Source organism: Panulirus ornatus, chromosome 17 (genome assembly GCF_036320965.1).
Source record: "Panulirus ornatus isolate Po-2019 chromosome 17, ASM3632096v1, whole genome shotgun sequence".
NCBI lineage: Eukaryota > Metazoa > Arthropoda > Malacostraca > Decapoda > Palinuridae > Panulirus > Panulirus ornatus.
Window position 1 is genome coordinate 31,612,029 of NC_092240.1, and position 23,025 is coordinate 31,635,053.

The window sequence follows — 23,025 nt, forward strand, 5'->3', positions numbered from 1 at the left end:
AGTTGCTTTCAACCCTTAGTATAAGGAATACTATTCATGCTGAATACGAATCTGGAGTTGATTTCTTGTTTGGTGTTCTTTTCACTGCCTGTAATTAAGTCGTCAAATTATTAGGTTTAAGTTTTTCTCTGCAGATTCGTTTCTTATGTATTGGGTATCTGTCGGCCAGAGGAAGCATTATGAGATACTTCCCATGACTATTTTAGGTACAGAGGCGTTTAATTATGTTGTATTTTAATTTTGAAAAAAAAAAATTGGCTAACAATACCCTGAATCATTATTATTTTTTCTTTTTTTAAGGAAAAAGATTCTTGAACCCCTCAGTATAAGGAATACTTTTCATGCTGAATATCAATCTTTGGTTGAATATTGTTGGCGATCTTTATGACCTGTAATTAAGTGATTGGACGATTAATATTTTCAGATATTTTTTGATTTCCATGGTTTACCCCAGACGCTTCACATGCCTTGATTCAATCCACTGACAGCACGTCGACCCCGGTATACCACATCGCTCCAATTCACTCTATTCCTTGCCCTCCTTTCACCCTCCTGCATGTTCAGGCCCCGATCACACAAAATCTTTTTCACTCCATCTTTCCACCTCCAATTTGGTCTCCCTCTTCTCCTCGTTCCCTCCACCTCCGACACATATATCCTCTTGGTCAATCTTTCCTCACTCATTCTCTCCATGTGACCAAACCATTTCAAAACACCCTCTTCTGCTCTCTCAACCACGCTCTTTTTATTTCCACACATCTCTCTTACCCTTACGTTACTTACTCGATCAAACCACCTCACACCACACATTGTCCTCAAACATCTCATTTCCAGCACATCCATCCTCCTGCGCACAACTCTATCCATAGTCTACGCCTCGCAACCATACAACATTGTTGGAACCACTATTCCTTCAAACATACCCATTTTTGCTTTCCGAGATAATGTTCTCGACTTCCACACATTCTTCAAAGCTCACAGAATTTTCGCCCCCTCCCCCACCCTATGATCCACTTCCGCTTCCATGGTTCCATCCGCTGCCAGATCCACTCCAAGATATCTAAAACACTTCACTTCTTCCAGTTTTTCTCCATTCAAACTCACCTCCCAATTGACTTGACCCTCAACCCTACTGTACCTAATAACCTTGCTCTTATTCACATTTACTCTTAACTTTCTTCTTTCACACACTTTACCAAACTCAGTCACCAGCTTCTGCAGTTTCTCACATGAATCAGCCACCAGCGCTGTATCATCAGCGAACAACAACTGACTCACTTCCCAAGCTCTCTCATCCCCGACAGACTTCATACTTGCCCCTCTTTCCAAAACTCCTGCATTTACCTCCCTAACAACCCCATCCATAAACAAATTAAACAACCATGGAGACATCACACACCCCTGCCGCAAACCTACATTCACTGGGAACCAATCACTTTCCTCTCTTCCTACACGTACACATGCCTTACATCCTCGATAAAAACTTTTCACTGCTTCTAACAACTTGCCTCCCACACCATATATTCTTAATACCTTCCACAGAGCATCTCTATCAACTCTATCATATGCCTTCTCCAGATCCATAAATGCTACTTACAAATCCGTTTGCTTTTCTAAGTAATTATATTTGCGTGTGTGTGGACGTATGTATATACATGTGTATGGGGTGGGTTGGGCCATTTCTTTCGTCTGTTTCCTTGCGCTACCTCGCAAACGCGGGAGACAGCGACAAAGAAAAAAAAAAAATATATATATATATATATATATATATTTTTTTTTTTTTTTTTTTTTTTTTTTTTTTATACTTTGTCGCTGTCTCCCGCGTTTGCGAGGTAGCGCAAGGAAACAGACGAAAGAAATGGCCCAACCCCCCCCCCCATACACATGTACATACACACGTCCACACACGCAAATATACATACCTACACAGCTTTCCATGGTTTACCCCAGACGCTTCACATGCCTTGCTTCAATCCACTGACAGCACGTCAACCCCTGTATACCACATGACTCCAATTCACTCTATTTCTTGCCCTCCTTTCACCCTCCTGCATGTTCAGGCCCCGATCACACAAAATCTTTTTCACTCCATCTTTCCACCTCCAATTTGGTCTCCCTCTTCTCCTTGTTCCCTCCACCTCCGACACATATATCCTCTTGGTCAATCTCTCCTCACTCATTCTCTCCATGTGCCCAAACCATTTCAAAACACCCTCTTCTGCTCTCTCAACCACGCTCTTTTTATTTCCACACATCTCTCTTACCCTTACGTTACTTACTCGATCAAACCACCTCACACCACACATTGTCCTCAAACATCTCATTTCCAGCACATCCATCCTCCTGCGCACATCTCTATCCATAGCCCACGCCTCGCAACCATACAGCATTGTTGGAACCACTATTCCCTCAAACATACCCATTTTTGCTTTCCGAGATAATGTTCTCGACTTCCACACATTTTTCAAGGCTCCCAAAATTTTCGCCCCCTCCCCCACCCTATGATCCACTTCCGCTTCCATGGTTCCATCCGCTGACAGATCCACTCCCAGATATCTAAAGCACTTCACTTCCTCCAGTTTTTCTCCATTCAAACTCACCTCCCAATTGACTTGACCCTCACCCCTACTGTACCTAATAACCTTGCTCTTATTCACATTTACTCTCAACTTTCTTCTTCCACACACTTTACCAAACTCAGTCACCAGCTTCTGCAGTTTCTCACATGAATCAGCCACCAGCGCTGTATCATCAGCGAACAACAACTGACTCACTTCCCAAGCTCTCTCATCCCCAACAGACTTCATACTTGCCCCTCTTTCCAGGACTCTTGCATTTACCTCCTTTACAACCCCATCCATAAACAAATTAAACAACCATGGAGACATCACACACCCCTGCCGCAAACCTACATTCACTGAGAACCAATCACTTTCCTCTCTTCCTACACGTACACATGCCTTACATCCTCGATAAAAACTTTTCACTGCTTCTAACAACTTGCCTCCCACACCATATATTCTTAATACCTTCCACAGAGCATCTCTATCAACTCTATCATATGCCTTCTCCAGATCCATAAATGCTACATACAAATCCATTTGCTTTTCTAAGTATTTCTCACATACATTCTTCAAAGCAAACACCTGATCCACACATCCTCTACCACTTCTGAAACCGCACTGCTCTTCCCCAATCTGATGCTCTGTACATGCCTTCACCCTCTCAATCAATACCCTCCCATATAATTTACCAGGAATACTCAACAAACTTATACCTCTGTAATTTGAGCACTCACTCTTATCCCCTTTGCCTTTGTACAATGGCACTATGCACGCATTCCGCCAATCCTCAGGCACCTCACCATGAGTCATACATACATTAAATAACCTTACCAACCAGTCAACAATACAGTCACCCCCTTTCTTAATAAATTCCACTGCAATACCATCCAAACCTGCTGCCTTGCCGGCTTTCATCTTCCGCAAAGCTTTTACTACCTCTTCTCTGTTTACCAAATCATTTTCCCTAACCCTCTCACTTTGCACACCACCTCGACCAAAACACCCTATATCTGCCACTCTGTCATCAGACACATTCAACAAACCTTCAAAATACTCATTCCATCTCCTTCTCACATCACCGCTACTTGTTATCACCTCCCATTTACGCCCTTCACTGAAGTTCCCATTTGCTCCCTTGTCTTACGCACCCTATTTACCTCCTTCCAGAACATCTTTTTATTCTCCCTAAAATTTACTGATAGTCTCTCACCCCAACTCTCATTTGCCCTTTTTTTCACCTCTTGCACCTTTCTCTTGACCTCCTGTCTCTTTCTTTTATACTTCTCCCACTCAATTGCATTTTTTCCCTGCAAAAATCGTCCAAATGCCTCTCTCTTCTCTTTCACTAATACTCTTACTTCTTCATCCCACCACACACTACCCTTTCTAAACAGCCCACCTCCCACTCTTCTCATGCCACAAGCATCTTTTGCGCAATCCATCACTGATTCCCTAAATACATCCCATTCCTCCCCGACTCCCCTTACTTCCATTGTTCTCACCTTTTTCCATTCTGTACACAGTCTCTCCTGGTACTTCCCCACACAGGTCTCCTTCCCAAGCTCACTTACTCTCACCACCTTCTTCACCCCAACATTCACTCCTCTTTTCTGAAAACCCATACAAATCTTCACCTTAGCCTCCACAAGATAATGATCAGACATCCCTCCAGTTGCACCTCTCAGCACATTAACATCCAAAAGTCTCTCTTTCGCACGCCTGTCAATTAACACGTAATCCAATAACGCTCTCTGGCCATCTCTCCTACTTACATAAGTATACTTATGTATATCTCGCTTTTTAAACCAGGTATTCCCAATCATCAGTCCTTTTTCAGCACATAAATCTACAAGCTCTTCACCATTTCCATTTACAACACTGAACACCCCATGCATACCAATTATTCCCTCAACTGCCACATTACTCACCTTTGCATTCAAATCACCCATCACTATAACCCGGTCTCGTGCATCAAAACCGCTAACACACTCATTTAGCTGCTCCCAAAACACTTGCCTCTCATGATCTTTCTTCTCATGCCCAGGTGCATATGCACCAATAATCACCCACCTCTCTCCATCAACTTTCAATTTTACCCATATTAATCGAGAATTTACTTTCTTACATTCTATCACATACTCCCACAACTCCTGTTTCAGGAGTATTGCTACTCCTTCCCTTGCTCTTGTCCTCTCACTAACCCCTGACTTCACTCCCCAGACATTTCCAAACCACTCTTCCCCTTTACCCTTGAGCTTCGTTTCACTCAGAGCCAAAACATCCAGGTTCCTTTCCTCAAACATACTACCTATCTCTCCTTTTTTCACATCTTGGTTACATCCACACACATTTAGGCACCCCACTCTGAGCCTTCGAGGAGGATGATCACTCCCCGCGTGACTCCTTCTTCTGTTTCCCATTTTAGAAAGTTAATACAAGGAGGGGAGGATTTCCGGCCCCCCGCTCCCGTCCCCTCTAGTCGCTTTCTACGACACGCGAGGAATACGTGGGAAGTATTCTTTCACCCCTATCCCCAGGGATAATATACATATATATATACATATACACACACACACACACACACACACACACACACACACACACACACACACACACACATATATATATATATATATATATATATATATATATATATATATATATATATATATATATATATATGGGAAGAGAGGAAAGTGATTGGTTCTCAGTGAATGTAGGTTTGCGGCAGGGGTGTGTGATGTCTCCATAGTTGTTTAATTTGTTTATGGATGGGGTTGTTGGGGAGGTGAATGCAAGAGTTTTGGAAAGAGGGGCAAGTAAGAAGTCTGTCGGGGATGAGAGAGCTTGGGAAGTGAGTCAGTTGTTGTTCGCTGATGATACAGCGCTGGTGGCTGATTCATGTGAGAAACTGCAGAAGCTGGTGACTGAGTTTGGTAAAGTGTGTGAAAGAAGAAAGTTAAGAGTAAATGTGAATAAGAGCAAGGTTATTAGGTACAGTAGGGTTGAGGTTCAAGTCAATTGGGAGGTAAGTTTGAATGGAGAAAAACTGGAGGAAGTAAAGTGTTTTAGATATCTGGGAGTGGATCTGGCAGCGGATGGAACCATGGAAGCGGAAGTGGATCATAGGGTGGGGGAGGGGGCGAAAATCCTGGGAGCCTTGAAGAATGTGTGGAAGTCGAGAACATTATCTCGGAAAGCAAAAATGGGTATGTTTGAAGGAATAGTGGTTCCAACAATGTTGTATGGTTGCGAGGCGTGGGCTATGGATAGAGTTGTGCGCAGGAGGATGGATGTGCTGGAAATGAGATGTTTGAGGACAATGTGTGGTGTGAGGTGGTTTGATCGAGTAAGTAACGTAAGGGTAAGAGAGATGTGTGGAAATAAAAAGAGCGTGGTTGAGAGAGCAGAAGAGGGTGTTTTGAAATGGTTTGGGCATATGGAGAGAATGAGTGAGGAAACATTGACCAAGAGGATATATGTGTCGGAGGTGGAGGGAACGAGGAGAAGTGGGAGACCAAATTGGAGGTGGAAAGATGGAGTGAAAAAGATTTTGTGTGATCGGGGCCTGAACATGCAGGAGGGTGAAAGGAGGGCAAGGAATAGAGTGAATTGGATCGATGTGGTATACCGGGGTTGACGTTCTGTCAGTGGATTGAATCAGGGCATGTGAAGCGTCTGGGGTAAACCATGGAAAGCTGTGTAGGTATGTATATTTGCGTGTGTGGACGTATGTATATACATGTGTATGGGGGTGGGTTGGGCCATTTCTTTCGTCTGTTTCCTTGCGCTCCTCGCAAACGCGGGAGACAGCGACAAAGCAAAAAAACAAAAAAAACAAAAAAAAATTTTTTTTGATTATTCTCTTCGTATCCGATGGGTATCTGTCGGCTCGGGGAAGCATTATGTAATATCATCCATTATTATCTTAAGTTTGTAAGCTTTTGATTGCTATATTTGAATTCTAAAACAAATGTCTTTTGGGTTACAAATACACACATCTTTTGCTATTATTCTTAGCAGAATAGATTTGCTTCATAACTTCAGTATATGTAATTTAAAACAGTTTCTGATTATTTACTACGTATGCATTAGGAATCTATCGGCTGTTGTAAGCATTATGAAATATTTTGCATAATTATTTTAAATGTAGAAATGCTTGATTCTATTTCAGTTTTGGAAGAAAATGTTTTTTGTAGTTTTCTGAGGGAAATAAATTTGCTTCAAACCTCAATATAAGGAATAGTTTTTTCATGCTAAATGACCTGTAATTATGATGTTAAATAATTAGAATTTTAAAACATTTTCTGGTGATTTCCTTTGTCTCTCTTGGGTATAATATATCGGCTAAGGGAAGCATTATGAGATATTTTCCATGATCACTTCAAGTATAGAACGGTCGATTTTGTTATATTTCGGTTTTGAAACAAAAAGATATTTGGGCTTAAAAATTCCCTGAACCTGCCATTGTTGGTACTTTTTTGAGGGAAAGTATTTTTCTTGAAAACATAAATTTAAGAATTATTTTTCATGCTGAGTACGAATATGTAGATGAAATATTGTTTGGCGGTCTTTATAACCTGTAAACAGGTCGTTCAATGATAACAATTTTATAACATTTTCTAATAATTTTCTTCGTATTTGTTGGGTATCTATCGGCTAGGGTAAGTGATTTGAGATATTTACCATGATCATTTTCAAGTACACAAGCGATTGACTATGTTTTGTTAATTTTGAAAACTGTTTTACCTGCAATTTTTGGTTTTTTCTCGGTGGAATAGATTTGATTGAATTCCATAGAATAAGGAATAATCTTCATGCTGAATACGAATCTGGGGTTGAAATATTATTTGGCGGTTTATATGACCTGTGATTATATAATTAAGTGATTACAATTGCAAATACTTTTCTAACAATTCTTTTTCGTAGTTATTGATTATCTGTTGGCTAGGGTAAGCGTTATGAAATATTTTTCATGATTATTTCAAGTATAGAAGTATTTGATTTTGCTCTATTTCTATGTTGAAGCAAAAAGTTTTCTGGCTAAAAAGTACCGTCCAGTTTTTTGGTATTATTCTCTGGAAAATAGATTTGTTTAAAACCCTCAGTATAAGGAATATTTTTCAGTGCGAACCTGGAGTTGAAATATTCTTTTGCTGTCCTTATGACTTGTGATTAGATCGTTATATGACTACAATTATAAAATGTTCTGATTCGCTCTGTATTTATTTGGTGTCTGTCTGCTAGGGGAAGTATTATGGGATATTTCTTATGATTGTTTTAGGTACAGAAGCGTTTGATTGTCATATTTCAAGTTTGATTTTTTTTTTCCTTTTTTTGGCTAAAATGTACTCTTACCAGCAGTTTTTGATATTTTTCTTAGGGAAATCGACTTGCTTCAGAACTTCAGTATAAGGACTGTTTTTCACGGTGATCACGAATGTGGGATTGAAATATTGTTTGGAGGTCTTTATGACCTGTCATTAAGTCGTTGAGTGATTACTGTCTTCAGAACATTCTGATCATTTGCTTCGTATTATTATATTTTATCGGCTAGGGTAAGCATTATGAGATATTTTACTTGGTTATTTCAAATATTGAAGCGTTTGATTATATTTCAGTCTTGAAAAATAAGGAAAAAAAAATTGGGGGTTAAGATATACCCTGAACTGTTACGTGCAATTTTTGGTGTCTTTTCAGGGAAATAGATTTTCTTCAAAACCTCAGTAGGTTGATTATTATTAGATAAATTCGGCCAGATTTTTGGTTACGTATTATAAGAATTTGTGTCCATGCGCCTTATGGCAATATGTGGATACAGACTGGCGGTAATTATGGCAGAGGCACAGTGGAGCCATACATGGCTAAGGTATTACAAGAACAAAATTATATCATTCCATATAAAAAAAAGGCAGAATCAGTTGTCATAAGTATTGATTGTGCGTGTGTGTGTGTGTGTGTGTGTGTGTGTGTGTGTGTGTGTGTGTGTATAAAGATTCACCAAGACCAAGTCAAAAGTCAATCTTGAGGTTAGTTGTTAAGTCTGACTTTAACGAGTCGCGTGGAGTGGTACCTGCTGGATCCATCACGGGCCCCAGGCCCGAGCTCCTCAGTGTTTGACAGTCCACGTCATTGTGTTTCTAACTGTAAAGCGAAAAGCATCGTCTGCAATTCCTCGTCGTCACATGAAACTCTACGCATATTTTGCCTTAGCCTGTTTATGAATTCTTTCCTCTCGCAATCTGTGATTTGTTTCTTAATAACCTCTTGAGAAGTAAGGCCTTTAACAACCTCACCGGCCTCCTCCCCTTCAAAGCAGTTTGTCCCAGGGCCCATGTTGGCTCTGGACGTCCCTGGCTCCTCCCTGCGTGTGTCTACACACCAAGACTGGGACAGTACATAAAACGTTCACGTACATTTATGTGGAATTAATTCTCTGCCAGAGAGCCAGAATACCATCCATGATAAGGTGGAGGGTCGAGTAGTAGACATGTTGTTGTAGGAGAGCATCTGTAGTGGGAATACGTCGGGCATGAATTGTTATTGGCATTTTCAGGGTAAGTCGTGTATGGCGCTTGTTAATTGGATGGTTGTTTGTGCTGTCGACTGTCAAAGGTCATTAGAGCCGTCATCGTCAAGTTATACCTAGCAGTTGATATTCTTAGGACACCTTAAGGTGCTCTAGACAATTACGAGACCATGCACTTTCACACACTCACTGAATACAGGACACCTTACAGGTAAAAAGTGATGAGAAAAATATCGGATCATTAGTTGCTTTCGAGCGCTAGAAACTAAAATGTCTATTTTCACTGAATACACTGTTATTTCTAATACTTTTCTTTGAAAGTTCAAAAGTATGAATTACAATATTAAAGTATCCAGTTTAGATTCGTTCCTGAATATTCTGTTTCTGACAGTTGCGATGCTAAGCATTTTTAATAACTCGTGAAAGACACCCCTCAAAAACCTTTTCTCTCATAGAAAATAGATGTTTTGATATGGGTAACGATTACAACTGGAACAATTCCTGTTCCTTTTACAAAAATCCCTATAAACACCCCACAGAGATTTGCTTCATCTCAAAAAAACGAAAGAATTAACAGTAGTGACACCAACAATGTAGATACCTAACAGACCTAGAAAGTACACTCATTCATTTCTCAGTTTTTCAGTGTTTGGCACATCAGGAGACAAGCTAAAATGGGGCTTGAGATCACGTCTTTTTCTTCAAACGTAGAATTAGCTCTTCCACCAATACTTCATTATGCACACACTTCATCTCAGTACGCAGCCTTTTCTAGGCGTCACATCTGATTGGGACATATCTTACGAAGATCTACAGAAACGTTAGACACCATCTTCTCACAGCCAACTCTGTGGTAATATGGATAGAGTGATGAAGCTGTATAAAAATTATTAAAGTTTGACGCATTTAAGTATAAAGTTATGCCTGGGTAAAATCAAAGCCAAAACACAGTACAATTGATAAAGGAAGCACGAGAGGAAATCCAAAGAAAGAATATTCTATTTAAGATGGGTAATATGAGGATTACACTTGTAAAATTGTTTCCTAGTCTTAATGAATACTGATACTGGTGACACATGAAGATTATTCCTTAATGAATACTGATACATGTGACACATTAAGATCATTCCTTTATGAATACTGATACATTTGACACATTAAGATTATTCCTAAATGAATACTAATACTTGTGACACATTAAGATTATTCCTTAATGAATACTGATACATGTGACACATTAAGATTATTCCTTAATGAATACTGATACATGTGACACATTAAGATTATTCCTTAATGAATCCTAATACATGTGACACATTAAGATTATTCCTTAATGAATACTGATACATGTGACACATTAAGATTATTCCTTAATGAATCCTAATACATGTGACACATTAAGATTATTCATATATACTTTTTCACAAACTACAGAATTCTAATGTTATACAATATCCATGTTAGAATTTATCCAAAATAAGGCAGACTTCACAAATTTGGTATCTACACCTTTCTCGCCTTTGGTCACCCGACCCTTACCTTGGTCACCCTACCCCTGGTGATCACATTTCTAGCTTGACCTCGCCTGACCCTCACCTGATGCGATCATGTTCCTTACATGTTTTATATATATATATATATATATATATATATATATATATATATATATATATATATATATATATATATATATATACACATCATATAATATCCTCCAACAGTCAGGACTAGAATTGTAGCCGTCGAAGGGTATTATGTTCCATGAAAGTGCACGTTCAAATGCACTATATTCGTTATTATTTATCTATTATACTTTGTAGCTGTCTCCCGCGTTAGCGAGGTAGCGCAAGGAAACAAACGGGATAATGGCCCAACCCACCGACATACGCATGTATATACATACACGTCCACACACGCACATATACATACCTATACATCTCAACGCGTACATATATATATACACACACACAGACATAATACATATATACACATGTACATAACTCGTACTGTCTGCCCTTATTCAATCCCGTCGCCACCCCGCCACACATGAAATGACAACCCCTCCCCCCGCATGTGCGCGAGGTAGCGCTAGGAAAAGACAACAAAAGCCACATTTGTTCACACTCAGTCTCTAGCTGTCATGTATAATGCAACGAAACCACAGCTCCCTTTCCACATCCAGGCCCCACAAAACTTTCCATGGTTTACCCCAGACGCTTCACATGCCCTGGTTCAATCCATTGACAGCACGTCGACCCCGGTATACCACATTGTTCCAATTCACTCTATTGCCCGCACGCCTTTCACTCTCCTGCATGTTCAGGCCCCGATCAGTCAAAATCTTTTTCACTCCATCTTTCCACATCCAATTTAGTATCCCACTTTTCCTCGTTCCCTCCACCTCTGACACATATATCCTCTTGGTCAATCTTTCCTCACTCATTCTCTCCATGTGACCAAACCATTTCAAAACACCCTCTTCTGCTCTCTCAACCACACTCCTTTTATTACCACACATCTCTCTTACCCTTTCATTACTTACTCGATTAAACCACCTCACACCACATATTGTCCTCAAACATCTCATTTCCAGCACATCCACCCTCCTCCGCACAACTCTATCTATAGCCCACGCCTCGCAACCATATAACATTGTCGGAACCACTATTCCTTCAAACATACCCAATTTTGCTTTCCAAGATAACGTTCTCGACTTCCACACATTCTTCAACGCTCCTAAAACTTTCGCCCCCTCCCCCACTCCATGATTCACTTCCACTTCCATGGTTCCATCCGCTGCCAAATCCACTCCCAGATATCTAAACCACTTCACTTCCCCCCGTTTTTCTCCATTCAAACTTACCTCCCAATTGACTTGTCCCTCATCCCTATTGTACCTAATAACCTTGCTCTTATTCACATTTCCCCTCAGCTTTCTTTCACACACTTTACCAAACTCAGTCATCAGCTTCTGCAGTTTCTCACCCGAATCAGCCACCAGCGCTGTATCATCAGCGAATAACAACTGACTCACTTCCCAAGCTCTCTCATCCACAACGGACTGCATACTTGCCCCTCTTTCCAAAACTCTTGCATTCACCTCCCTAACAGCCCCATCCATAAACAATATAAGCAACCATGGAGACATCACGCAACCCTGCCCCAAACCTACATTCACTGAGAACCAATCACTTTCCTCTCTTCCAACTCGTACACATGCCTTACATCCTCGATAAAAACTTTTCACTGCTTCTGACAACTTGCCTCCCACACCATATATTCTTAATACCTTCCACAGAGCATCTCTATCAACTCTATCATATGCCTTCTCCAGATTCATAAATACTACATACAAATCCACTTCCTTTTTTAAGTATTTCTCACATACATTCTTCAAAGCAAACACCTGATCCACACATCCTCTACCACTTCTGAAACCACACTGCGCTTCCCCAATCTGATGCTCTGTAAATGCCTTCACCCTCTCAATCAATACCCTCCCATATGATTTACCAGGAATACTTAACAAACTTATACCTTTCAAATTTGAGCACTCATTCTTATCCCCTTTGCCTTTGTACAATGGCACTATGCAAGCATTCCGCCAATCCTCAGGCACCTCATCATGAATCATACATACATTAAATAACCTTACCAACCAGTCAGCAATACAGTCACCCCCTTTTTTAATAAATTCCACTGCAATACCATCCAAACCTGCTGCCTTGCCGGCTTTCATCTTCCGCAAAACTTTTACCACCTCTTCTCTGTTTACCAAATCATTTTCCCTAACCCTCTCAGTTTGAACACCACCTCGACCAAAACACCCTATATCTGCCACTCTATCATCAAACACATTCAACAAACCTTCAAAATACTCGCTCCATCTCCTTCTCACATCACCACTACTTGTTATCACCTCCCCATTATCCCCCTTCACTGAAGTTCCCATTTGCTCCCTTGTCTTACTCACGTTATTTACCTCCTTCCAAAATATCTTTTTATTCTCCCTAAAATTTAATGATACTCTCTCACCCCAACTCTCATTTGCCCTCTTTTTCACCTCTTGCACCTTTCTCTTGACCTCCTGCCTCTTTCTTTTATACATCTCCCACTCATTTGCATTTTTTCCCTGCAAAAATCGTCCAAATGCCTCTCTCTTCTCTTTCACTAATAATCTTACTTCTTCATCCCACCACTCACTACCCTTTCTAATCAACCCTCCTCCCACGCTTCTCATGCAACAAGCATCTTTTGCGCAAGCCATCACTGCTTCCCTAAATACATCCCATTCCTCCCCCACTCCTCTTACCTCCTTTGTTCTCACCTTTTTCCATTCTGTACTCAGTCTCTCCTGATACTTCCTCACACAAGTCTCCTTCCCAAGCTCACTTACTCTCACCACTCTCTTCACCCCAATATCTTCTCTTCTTTTCTGAAAACCCCTACAAATCTTCACCTTCGCCTCCACAAGATAATGATCAGACATCCCTCCAGTTGCACCTGTCAGCCATCTCTGGCCATCTCTTCTACTTACATACGTATATACGTATACTTATGTATATCTCGCTTTTTAAACCAGGTATTCCCAATCACCAGTCCTTTTTCAGCACACAAATCTACAAGCTCTTCACCATTTCCATTTACAACACTGAACACCCCATGTATACCAATTATTCCCTCAACTGCCACATTACTCACCTTTGCATTCAAATCACCCATCACTATAACACGGTCTTGTGCATCAAAACCACTAACACACTCATTCAGCTGCTTCCAAAACACTTGCCTCTCATGATCTTTCTTCTCATGCCCAGGTGCATATGCACCAATAATCACCCATCTCTCTCCATCAACTTTCAGTTTTACCCATATCAATCTAGAATTTACTTTCTTACACTCTATCACATACTCCCACCACTCCTGTTTCAGGAGTAGTACTACTCCTTCCCTTGCTCTTGTCCTCTCACTAACCCCTGACTTTACTCCCAAGACATTCCCAAACCACTCTTCCCCTTTACCCCTGAGCTTCGTTTCACTCAGAGCCAAAACATGCAGGTTCCTTTCCTCAAACATACTACCTATCTCTCCTTTTTTCTCATCTTAGTTACATCCACACACATTTAGACACCCCAATCTGAGCCTTCGAGGAGGATGAGCACTCCCCGCGTGACTCCTTCTGTTTCCCCTTTTAGAAAGTAAAAATACAAGGAGGGGAGGGTTTCTGGCCCCCCGCTCCCGTCCCCTTTAGTCGCCTTCTGCGACATGTGAGGAATGCCGATAATATATTATGTTATTGAGTTCTTACTGTTATCGTACTGGTTCTGACACCATACATGACCCGCCACTGTATGCACCCGTAAGGAAACATCATTACACCATAAATGATCCAAGAGTGTGTCTAGGCTTTATAAAAAAAAAAAAAATACATCCAAACTTCAACCGTGCTCCACATCCTCCGTAAACCATCAGTAAGGTGGGGAAATGTCCCGGCTGATATACTAAACAGTGTTAAAGTCGGTATACGAGTGTTCTGTGCTGCAGGACCCAGAGAGGTACTACCAGATTCTAACATAGGATTGCCTTATGAATCATGACAATACAATCAAGACAGACTTCCCCGGACTGACGGTAGTACTGCTCACTACAATGACCTATGCAGAGGCGAATGTTTCATTTGCATCGTTTGAAACATAAACAAAGCGTATTACCTTAAGTAAATAACAAGCAGATAGGTCAGTATTCTCCTTATCTCACTACTGCCCCACAGTCGTATCCAGTGATGTCACACGTAACGTGAGGTTAGTCCGGCCACAGTACAGGGTGGTGTGGGGACGACATTATGAAGGTGTGGGATGTGTGGTGGCCAGCCCTCCCACTCCCACTGTGGAGGGAGGAATCAGACTCGAGTAGTCATGAGCAACATGAGTCTTGTGCTTCAACCGTGGTCACCTGTGTCAGGCATCACCTGTCCTTCTTATGTAATCATTAATTAATTAGCAAAAAATAAAACTATGTTAAACAAGCGCGAAATTATGAAGAAACTTTACTGGAGCCCATGAGTGAAATGCAGAGAAAATCCTGGTGTGTGTGTGTGTGTATGTGTGTGTGTGTGTGTGTGTGTGTGTGTGTGTGTGTGTGTGTGTGTGTGTGTAATCATCTCTTTGTACTGTACTGGGAGGTAGTTTTACACTTTGGGCCCCATCTCCACAGCTTTCTCTCCCATTATACAAATTTTCAATCTCCTGTCTGCGTCAGCTCTCATTCAGTGTTTGTATGTGTGTGTGTGTGTGTGTGTGTGTGTGTGTGTGTGTGTGTGTGTGTGTGTGTGTGTGTGTGTGTGTGTGTTGTTCCTCTAGAAGTCTTCCTTTCTAATGTTCATCAGGACTTCCTACCACCGGGCGCCGCCTCCAGTACTGGTGCGGTCGTGTCGCATCTGTGGGTCAGCAGAACTCAGGCCTGCAGGATAAGTGGGCAGGTGTTGGGTCAGCAGGCCACGTGTCTCTGTAGTTTACATGCAGGTCGGATGTGGAGTTCAGGGTGCAGGTCTGCAAGTAAGAGATGCAGTTCACGGTTTAGGTAATACAGGGTGCAGCTCAGGGTTTAGGTAATACAGGGTGCAGCTCAGGGTTTAGGTAATACAGGGTGCACCTCAGGGTTTAGGTTATACAGGGTGCAGCTCAGGGTTTAGGTAATACAGGGTGCAGCTCAGGGTTTAGGTAATACAGGGTGCAGCTCAGGGTTTAGGTAATACAGGGTGCAGCTCAGGGTTTAGGTAATACAGGGTGCAGCTCAGGGTTTAGGTAATACAGGGTGCAGCTCAGGGTTTAGGTAGTACAGGGTGCACCTCAGGGTTTAGGTTATACAGGGTGCAGCTCAGGGTTTAGGTAATACAGGGTGCAGCTCAGGGTTTAGGTAATACAGGGTGCAGCTCAGGGTTTAGGTAATACAGGGTGCAGCTCAGGGTTTAGGTAATACAGGGTGCAGCTCAGGGTTTAGGTAATACAGGGTGCAGCTCAGGGTTTAGGTAATACAGGGTGCACCTCAGGGTTTAGGTAATAAAGGGTGCAGCTTAGGGTTTAGGTAATACAGGGTGCAGCTCAGGGTTTAGGTAATACAGGGTGCAGCTCAGGGTTTAGGTAATACAGGGTGCACCTCAGGGTTTAGGTAATACAGGGTGCACCTCAGGGTTTAGGTAATACAGGGTGCACCTCAGGGTTTAGGTAATACAGGGTGCAGCTCAGGGTTTAGGTTATACAGGGTGCACCTCAGGGTTTAGGTAATACAGGGTGCACCTCAGGGTTTAGGTAATAAAGGGTGCAGCTTAGGGTTTAGGTAATACAGGGTGCACCTCAGGGTTTAGGTAATAAAGGGTGCAGCTTAGGGTTTAGGTAATACAGGGTGCAGCTCAGGGTTTAGGTAATACAGGGTGCAGCTCAGGGTTTAGGTAATACAGGGTGCAGCTCAGGGTTTAGGTAATACAGGGTGCAGCTCAGGGTTTAGGTAATAAAGGGTGCAGCTTAGGGTTTAGGTAATACAGGGTGCAGCTCAGGGTTTAGGTCGTAAAGGGTGTGGTTCATGGTTACGCTTAAAACTGAGAGATCGGGAATACAATTTAAGGTTTGGGTTTCAGACCTGGAACGTAATCTAGGGTGCAAAATTGAAGATCAGTAATGCAGTTCAGGGATGCGTTTGTTAGCCTAGGGTTCAAGCCGATAGTTCAGGGCAGTAGTTCAAGGGGTTAGCACTGGGGCTCAGGGATCACGTGTGCAGCTTAAGGAAAATGTAAACTTTTCATGGTTCAGGTCTACATGTCATAGGTCAGATCCTCAGCTCAGGGTTCAGGTCCTCAGCTCAGAGTTCCGGTCCTCAGCTCAGAGTTCAGGTCCTCAGCTCAGTTCAGGTCCTCACCTCAGAGTTCAGGTCCTCAGCTCAGTTCAGGTCCTCAGCTCAGAGTTCCGGTCCTCAGCTCAGTTCAGGTCCTCAGCTCAGAGTTCCGGTCCTCAGCTCAGTTCAGGTCCTCAGCTCAGTTCAGGTCCTCAGCTCAGTTCAGGTCCTCAGCTCAGTTCAGGTCCTCAGCTCAGAGTTCCGGCCCTCAGCTCAGTTCAGGTCCTCAGCTCAGTTCAGGTCCTCAGCTCAGTTCAGGTCCTCAGCTCAGTTCAGGTCCTCAGCTCAGAGTTCCGGTCCTCAGCTCAGCGTTCCGGTCTATGCCATAGGGTTCTGGTGTGCAGGTCTCTAAGGGATAGCTAACACAGCCACTGGGAACATTACCGAAGCTGGTCACACCTCAGCCTCCTACGTGAGTACGCACTTGTTGGCTTCGCATTTCTTTCCTCGCAGTGAGTGTATACACTCTCTCTCTCTCTCTCTCTCTCTCTCTCTCTCTCTCTCTCTCTCTCTCTCTCTCTCTCTCTCTCTCTCTCTCTCTCTCTCTCTCTCTCTCTCAGCTGTCGCATGCGCCAACGAGACTTACCATCGAGATGGAAATGAGTGCATCACAAATTCTTGTGTATGAATTTCTCTTCGAATATTCATACTGGAAGGAGGTCAGCAGAAGCTGACTTGGTGAGAGGCGTGAGTGAGGAGAATGGTGGTGAGAAAAGAGAGGGAAAACGAGGGCCATCATGATACAGAGAAGGAAAGGGGTAAAAAAAAAGAAAAAAGACTGAGTTAAGATCTGACGAACGTAGGACAATGAGAAACAATTCATGCGTCCGAACGAATATGGAAACTGATCGTCATACTCGTAATTTACAAATATGCTTGTGTTGTAAGAGTACATTGAGAAGATATTAAAGAAAATACACACAATAACACTCCACTGGGTCTTTCAAGGCTCTCCGTGATACTGAGAGGGATTAGAAAAACAAAGATTCGTGTTTAAAGGTTTACCGTTACGGAGAAAAATACCTATAATATATATATATATATATATATATATATATATATATATATATATATATATATATATATATATATATATATATATATATATATTGGAAAGGATCACAATTTTGCGCGTGATCAAGATATTTCTATGAGTCCACGGGGAAAATGAAACACAATAAGTTCCCAAGTGCACTTTCGTGTAATAATCACATCATCAGGGGAGACACAAGAGAAAATTATAAGTCAGTTGATAGACATCGAGGAGACGAAGCTAGGACGCCATTTGGTAAACGTGTGATTGTCCAAAACACACAACGAGTGTTCATAAACTTATCATTTTACAAATTTTATCAACAATAAAGTTATCTAATTTGTATAGACCATCACTAACATTAAGATTATAATTCTTTTTGGATTTAATAATAGAAGATTCATTGATATTTCTCTTGGTAATAGAGTTAGAGTTAATAACTGAGATAGCATTACTCCAGTCAATACAATGATCATAGTTTTTAACGTGATTAAACAAGACATTTGATTCTTGTCCTGTTCTTATACTATATTTATGTTGCTTAAGTCTAACAGAAAGATCCTTACCAGTCTGACCAACATAACATTTATCACAATTTCCACAAGGCATTTATAGATGCATCCAAGAGAATTTTCTGGTGAATTCCTGATTAAGATATTCTTTATAGTATTATTGTTGCGAAAGGCAACATTTACATTAAAGGATTTAAGCAACATGGGAAGTAAAGTGAAATTATTATTAAAAGGGAGAACTAAAAGATTCTTGGTGTCAATAGGTGGTTTGGGCTCAACTTTATCAAATGATTGCTTTGCTAACTTAAGGGATTTGTCAATGAAAGATCTATGGTACTTTAACTTAGATCCAATAGACTATATCTTCTCAAACTCATCCAGAGTTTATTGATGATGAGTTTGAAAAGATATAGTCTATTGGATCTAAGTTAAAATACCCTAGATCTTTCATTGACAAATCCCTTAAGTTAGCAAAGAAATCGTTTTATAGAGTTAAGCCCAAACCTCCCATTGACACCAAGAATTTTTTAGTTTTCCCTTTTACTAATAATTTCACTTTACTTCCCATGTTGCTTAAATCCTTTAATGCAAATGTTGCCTTTAGCAACAATAATACTATAAAGAATATCTTAATCAGGAATTCACCAGAAAATTCTCTTGGATGCGTCTATAAAGTGCCTTGTGGAAATTGATAAATTTTATGTTGGGCAGACTGGTAAGGATCTTTCTGTCAGACTTAAGCAACATCAGTATAGTATAAGCTCGGTACAAGAATCAAATGCCTTGTTTAATCACGTTAAAAACTATGATCATTGTATTGACTGGAGTAATGCCATCTCAGTTATTAACTCTAACTCTATTACCAAGAGAAACATCATTGAATCTACTATATTATTAAACACACAATGAATTATAATCTTAATATTAGTGATGGTCTATACAAATTAGATAACTTTATTGTTGATAAAATTTGTAAAATAAGTTTATGAACGCTCGTTGTATGTTTTGGACAATCACATGTTTACCAAATGGCGTCATAGCTTCGTCTCTTCGATGTGTATCAACTGACTTATATTTCTCTCTTGTGTCTCCCCTGATGATGTGATTATTACACGAAAGTGCACTTGGGAACTTATCGTGTTTCATTTTCCCCTCCCCCCACATGCGTGCGAGGTAGCGCTGGGAAAAGACAACAAAGGCCACATTCGTTCACACTCAGTCTCTAGCTGTCATTTAATAATGCACTGAAACCACAGCTCCCTTTCCACATCAGGCCCCACAGGACTTTCCATGGTTTACCCCAGACTCTTCACATGCCCTGGCTCAATCCATTGACAACACGTCGACCCCGGTATACTACATCGTTCCAATTCACTCTATTCCTTGCACGCCTTTCACCCTACTGCATGTTCAGGCCCCGATCACTCAAAATCTTTTTCACTCCATATTTCCACCTCCAATTTGGTCTCCCACTTCTCCTCGTTCCCTCCACCTCTGACACATATATCCTCTTGGTCAATCTTTCCTCACTCATTGTCTCCATGTGACCAAACCATTTGAAAACATCCTCTTCTGCTCTCTCAACCACACTTTTTATTACCACACATCTCTCTTACCCTATTATTACTTACTCGATCAAACGACCTCACACCCCATATTGTTCTCAAACATCTCACTTCCAGCACATCCACCCTCCTCCGCACAACTCTTTCCATAGCCCACGCCTCGCAACCATATAACATTGTTAGAACCACTATTTCTTCAAACATACCCATTTTTGCTTTCCGAGATAATGTTCTCGACTTCCACACATTCTTCAACGCTGCCAGAACTTTCGCCCCCCTCCCCCACCCTATGATTGACTTCCGCTTCCATGGTTCCATCCGCTGCCAAATCCACTCCCAGATATCTAAACACTTCACTTCCTCCAGTTTTTCTTTAATTCAAACTTACCTCCCAATCACACTCAGTCTCTAGCTGTCATTTAATAATGCACTGAAACCACAGCTCCCTTTCCACATCAGACCCCACAAAACTTTCCATGGTTTACCCCAGACTCCTCACATGCCCTGGCTCAATCCATTGACAACACGTCGACCCCGGTATACTACATCGTTCCAATTCACTCTATTCCTTGCACGCCTTTCACCCTCCTGCATGTTCAGGCCCCGATCACTCAAAATCTTTTTCACTCCATATTTCCACCTCCAGTTTGGTCTCCCACTTCTCCTCGTTCCCTCCACCTCTGACACATATATCTTCTTGGTCAATCTTTCCTCACTCATTGTCTCCATGTGACCAAACCATTTGAAAACACCCTCTTCTGCTCTCTCAACCACACTTTTTATTACCACACATCTCTCTTACCCTATTATTACTTACTCGATCAAACGACCTCACACCACATGTTGTCCTCAAACATCTCATTTCCAGCACATCCACCCTCCTCCGCACAACTCTATCCATAGCCACGCCTCGCAACCATATAACATCGTTAGAACCACTATTTCTTCAAACATACCCATTTTTGCTTTCCGAGATAATGTTCTCGACTTCCACACATTCTTCAACGCTGCCAGAACTTTCGCCCCCTCCCCACCCTATGATTGACTTCCGCTTCCATGGTTCCATCCGCTGCCAAATCCACTCCCAGATATCTAAAACACTTCACTTCCTCTAGTTTTTCTCCATTCAAACTTACCTCCTAATCACACTTAGTCTCTAGCTGTCATTTAATAATGCACTGAAACCACAGCTCCCTTTCCACATCAGGCCCCACAAAACTTTCCATGGTTTACCCCAGACTCTTCACATGCCCTGGCTCAATCCATTGACAACACGTCGACCCCGGTATACTACATCGTTCCCATTCACTCTATTCCTTGCACGCCTTTCACCCTCCTGCATGTTCAGGCCCCGATCACTCAAAATCTTTTTCACTCCATATTTCCACCTCCAGTTTGGTCTCCCACTTCTCCTCGTTCCCTCAACCTCTGACACATATATCCTCTTGGTCAATCTTTCCTCACTCATTGTCTCCATGTGACCAAACCATTTGAAAACACCCTCCTCTGCTCTCTCAACCACACTCTTTTTAATACCACACATCTCTCTTACCCTATTATTACTTACTCGATCAAACGACCTCACACCACATATTGTCCTTAAATATCTCACTTCCAGCACATCCACCCTCCTCCACACAACTCTATCCATAGCCCACGCCTCGCAACCATATAACATTGTTGGAACCACTATTTCTTCAAACATACCCATTTTTGCTTTCCGAGATAATGTTCTCGACTTCCACACATTCTTCAACGCTGCCAGAACTTTCGCCCCCCTCCCCCACCCTATGATTGACTTCCGCTTCCATGGTTCCATCCGCTGCCAAATCCACTCCCAGATATCTAAAATACTTCACTTCCTCCAGTTTTTCTCCATTCAAACTTACCTCCCAATTGACTTGTCCCTCAAACCTACTGTACCTAATAACCTTGCTCTTATTCACATTTACCCTCAGCTTTCTTCTTTCTTATATTATTGATATCTATTATACTTAATCGCCGTCTCTCGCGTTAGCAAGGTAGCGCAAGGAAACAGACGAAAATATGGCCCAACCCACCCACATACACATGTGTATGCATAATCGCATACACGCACATATACATACCTATACATTTCAATGTATACGTACATATACTTACAGAGACATATACATATATACACATGTACATGTTAATACTTGCGGCCTTCATCCATTCTCGTCACAACCTCGCCACACATGAAATAGCATCCACCCACCCCCAACCCCACCCCGCGAGGTAGCGCTAGAAAATGACAAAAAGGCTATATTCGTTTACACTCAGTCTCTCGCTGTCATATACACAGAGGAGCAAATGATGTCAGTCATGGACCTAGAGTGCAGCAGATGTCAAGTCTGTCACTAAACGTTATTTATTGTGTTACTTTCAGCTACTATTGGTTGGTCATTCCACAGCCTGTTAAACGTGTTGAAAGAGAGGTGTTTTGCTGCATTTTAAGTATAGCACGTGCACCGAAGTTTTTATCTGTTTCTGAGAATGAACCCCCGACTTATCCAGCCATAACCAGCTGTTTATATTAAGATTATCAAGGCTTATGATAATTATGAATGACCGTATCAAATCCTTTCTTAACGTTTCCTTTCTTAAGCTAAATACGTTTGGGTCGTCTAGCCTGTTTTCACAGACTTTTGTTTCTTTCTTTATGCTATTTTTTGTTCTTTTTTGCAAGCAGGGTGGCCAAAATGAACACAGCATTCAAGGTGGGAACGTACCATTGAATTGTAAAGAGTGAGAAATAGTTTGTTAGATTTGAATTCGAATGTCCCACTTTTGAGGGCTAGATTTTTTTCTTCTTTTCTGCCTCTATGCACTCCTTACTAGGCTTTAAGTCATCGAAGATCTGTACACCTAAGTCTTTTAATTACAGTCTAAACAGTTTAAAGTTCAGCAGTAT